We start from the raw sequence: 4,238 nt of genomic DNA, 5'->3' as shown, positions 1-4,238 counted from the left end.
CAGTCTTGTTCTTGTCAATTTATTACCTTGTGAATGTCAGTAATTTACTTTTCCATACATTGCAAATAACAGAAAATGTTAAAACCGTCTCAGGCCAAGTCTTCTAGACTGAACAGAAACAGTGAAAGGAGTGTCGTTGTGATAACTTGGTTTATGTGATGGGCCCCTCCTGTCTCCTCTTTATGAGTCAGATGGCTAGAGATGGATGACATCTTGGCATATGTGCTCTCTTTTGGAAATATAACAGAATGTGTATGGGTGTGTATGTTAGATGGGGAGGTGGGGCTGCCTCCCAGGCTGCTACTCAATAAGTAAAGCATTTTATAAAATATCTTCCTACTTGTGTCTACAGGGTCAGGGGAGCTTCCAGGAACCTGACTGTATTCCTTTCAGACTAAAGACATCAGAGGATACTAACTAACCAGTCTAGTTTGGAAGACAGTCAATCATATCCAGAGTTGGGTATCAGCAGTTATGAAGGTGCCTGAGGTCCCCAATTCCATTTCCAAAAGAGTTCTTAACTCAGCTCTATAATTTCCCACCATTTAAGTTCTAGAAGTCCACCATGATCCTCTGCTTCTCTGAACTATTGCTATGGTCTCTTCTCATCTTAACTATGCCTCTAACCTGCAGTCTACACTGCTGGCAGTTCAATCTTTCTAAAATGTAAACTGGCCACATTACTCCTGCTTGGAATTCTTTCATGACTTCTCATGGTGTCTTTGAAAAAGTGACACTTTTTTTTTTAAACTTAGAAACCAACATTTTAATAAGTATTTCATATTACTTTTGTGTTTCTGAGGAAGTAGTCAAATGTAATTCCCTTTGGTTCTTTATTAAACTTTCTGTAACTGTTTTTCATATAAGATTCAAAGCATTTGGCCAGATACCCACCCTGACACAAACTAGCATTTTGAATTTGGTATCAATATATAGGGGCAACAACATCCCCAATTCTATTCAGGGTTCTCCTAAGGTAAAGCTGAAAATACCGTAGTTTTAATCTTTCATTCTATTAATGTATTAGATTTATTGATTTGTGTGTGTTGAACCATCTTTGTGGGCTTTCCTGATAGCTCAGTTGGTAAAGAATCCACCTGCAACGCAGGAGACCCTGGTTCAAATCTTGGGTCAGGAGGATCCGCTGGAGAAGGGATAGGCTACCCACTCCAGTATTCTTGGGCTTCCCTTGTGGCTCAGCTGGTAAAAAATCCGCATGCAATGCAGGAGACCTGGGTTTGATCCCTGGGTTGGGAATATCCCCTGGAGAAGGGAAAGGCTACCCACTCCAGTATTCTGACCTGGAGAATTCCATGGACTGGGTCACAAAGAGTCAAATACAACTGAGTGACTTTCACAACAGCACAACAACCATCTTTGTATCCCAGGGATAAATCCCACTTGATCATGTATATGAGTCTTAATGTGCTATTGAATTTGGTTTGCTAGTATTTTGTTAAGAAGCTTTATATCTATATTCATCAAGGATATTGGCCTGCAGTTTTTTTGTAGTATCCTAATCTGGCTTTGGTATCAGGGTAATGCTCACCTCATGAGTTTAGGAGTGTTCCCTCTTCAGATTTTTGGGAAGAGTTTGAGAAAGATTGGCATTACTTTTTTTTTTTTAGTAGAATTCACCAGTGAAACCATCTGATTCTGGGCTTTTCTTTGTTGGGAGATTTTGATTACTGATTCAAAATCTTTACTCTTTATTGATTTGTTCAGCTTTTTCCATTTCTTCCTGACTCAATCTTGGTAAATCATATGTTTCTAGGAATTTATCCATTTCTTCAGGTTGTCCAATTTGTTGGCAGATAATTGTTTATACAGTCTCTGTATTTCAGTAGACTTCCTCTTTCATTAACTTCATTTATTTGAGACCTATCTCTTGTCTTCGTTAGCCCAGCTAAAGGTTTGTCAATTTTGTTTATCTTTTCCAAAACCAACTTAATTTCATTGATCTTTTCTATTGTTCTTCTGCTCTCTATTTCATGTATTTCTACTCTATTTTTTCCTGCTTTCTGCTAACCTTGGGTTTAGTTTGTTTTTCTTTTTCTAGTTCCTTGAGGTGTAATGTTAGGCTTTTTGAGATCTGTCTTTTTTCTTGATATAGGCATTTGAGGCTGTAAACTTCCCTCTTAGAACTTATTTTGCAATATCCATAAATTTTGGTATGTAGTGTTTCCAGGTTCATGTTTCATCTGATTTTCCTTTGATTTCTGTTTTTGTTCTTTTGTTGTTCAAGAGTATGTTTTTCATGCATTTGTGAATTTCCAATTTTTCTCCTGTTACTGGATTCTAGTTTTGTGACATTGTATTTAGAAAAGATACTTGATATAGTTTCTATCTTTTTGAATTTGTTGAGACTTGTAGCCAAATACACGATCTAGCTTGGAGAAAGTTCATGTGCAGTTGGCAAGAATGTGTTTTCTAAATCCACATTTCTTAGCATGCATACAAGGCCCCTATTTCATTCCTTTTTTAAATTTTACTTCCTATTACTCTGAGACTTAACCCTGTACTCAGCTGTCATGAGCTACCTTAAATTCCCATGAATGAGGTGTCTTTTTTTTTTCTTTCATAAACTTTCTCCTTTACAACAGATTTAGATTTGCTGGAAAGTTGTAAAGGTAACACAGAATTCCATATACCTAAATTAAAAAAGGATAACAGAATTTCATGGTTGAGTTTTCACTTCTCAACCATGTTTCCTCTTCCTGAAATGACTGCCTGCCCATGCTTGACAAACTTCTCTTATTTACGATTCAGTCTTGATCTTCACTCCTGGGCTATGCTGCATTGTGCTAAACGTAGAAAAAAAAACATGTTAGTGTGCCAGCAATACAGAGACATCGACGTTTATGAGGCAGGTAATTTGATCTTTCCAAAAAAAAATCGTAGAAGTTGTGAGGAAAATCAGAGTTATTGTTGTTCTTTCTTAAACTTAAGTTTTAGTTAATTTTGAATTGCTTAGGTTGCCTTCGATGAGTCTTCCATGCACCTCAGTTATCAGGAGTTCTTTTGTTTCCATTTCACTAAACACTGTTGTCTCCAACCAGTAAGATTGAATTCTCAAAAAAAAAAAAAAAAAAAAGAGTCACTGTCATGAAAAACAAAACTAAAAAGGTAAGTAGGTTATTGTGGATTAAAGGAGATGAGAGAGAGAGCTGAATCCAGGTGTGAAATGTGATTGGATCATGAATGAAAACAAAGGTATAAAATAAACTTGGGAGGACACAAGAACTTTAAATATAAATGTGTGTTAGGTGGATAATTTTGAATTAAGGTTAATTTTCTTAGGTGTGTTAATGGTGGTGTGGTTTTGTAGGAGGGTGTCCATCTTCCAGACCTTCAAGCTGGAATTTTGAACTGTGGTGTTTGAACTAGATGTTTGAACTGTGGTGTTGGAGAAGACTCTTGAGAGTCTATTGGACAGCAAGGAGATCCAACCAGCCCATCCTAAAGGAAATCAGTCCTGAATACTCATTGGAAGGACTGATGCTGAAGCTGAAACTCCAGTACTTTGACCACCTGATGCGAAGAACTGACTCGTTGGAAAAGACCCTGATGCTGGGAAAGATTGAAGGCGGGAGGAGAAGGGGACGACAGAGGATGAGATGGCTGGATGGCATCACCGATTCAATGGACATGAATTTGAGTAAACTCTGGCAGTTGGTGATGGACAGGGAGGCCTGGCATACTGCAGTCCATGGTGTCGCAGAGTCGGACACGACTGAGCGACTGAACCGAACTGTCCTTAAGAAATACATGCTAAAAAAAAAAAAAAAAAAAAGAAAAGAAATACATGCTGAGGTATTCTGCTGTCTTCAATTTACTTTCAAGTGACTCTGGGAATAAAAGTATTAATACTATGCACCTTGAAGGAAAGAAGAGGGAGGGAGGAGTAAATTTGGCAACTTGTTGACACATGAATCTGGGGGATGGCCATTGTTCTTTCAACTTTTTGATAGGTTTAAAACTTACAAAACGCATGTGTGCAGGGAGTCCGTCTTCCCCACAAGAGTGACATGGTTAGGTTGGGGCCAACATTGTGCAGACAGCTTTCTAGCAGCTCACTAATTTCAACTGCCGCCAAATTAAAAAATGACAGTGGGAATGTTTTTCTTCGTTACCTCTTCTACGCTCCTTTTTCGATTCCTCGGTGAGGCGAAACCATCTGAGACAGACCTTTGTCCCTCGGCACTCTCCGTAGGTAACTGAGCTTTCATTGGTTGGGC

The sequence above is a fragment of the Muntiacus reevesi genome, chromosome 2, assembly GCF_963930625.1.
Source record: "Muntiacus reevesi chromosome 2, mMunRee1.1, whole genome shotgun sequence".
Lineage (NCBI taxonomy): Eukaryota > Metazoa > Chordata > Mammalia > Artiodactyla > Cervidae > Muntiacus > Muntiacus reevesi.
This window is presented reverse-complemented; position numbering follows the sequence as displayed.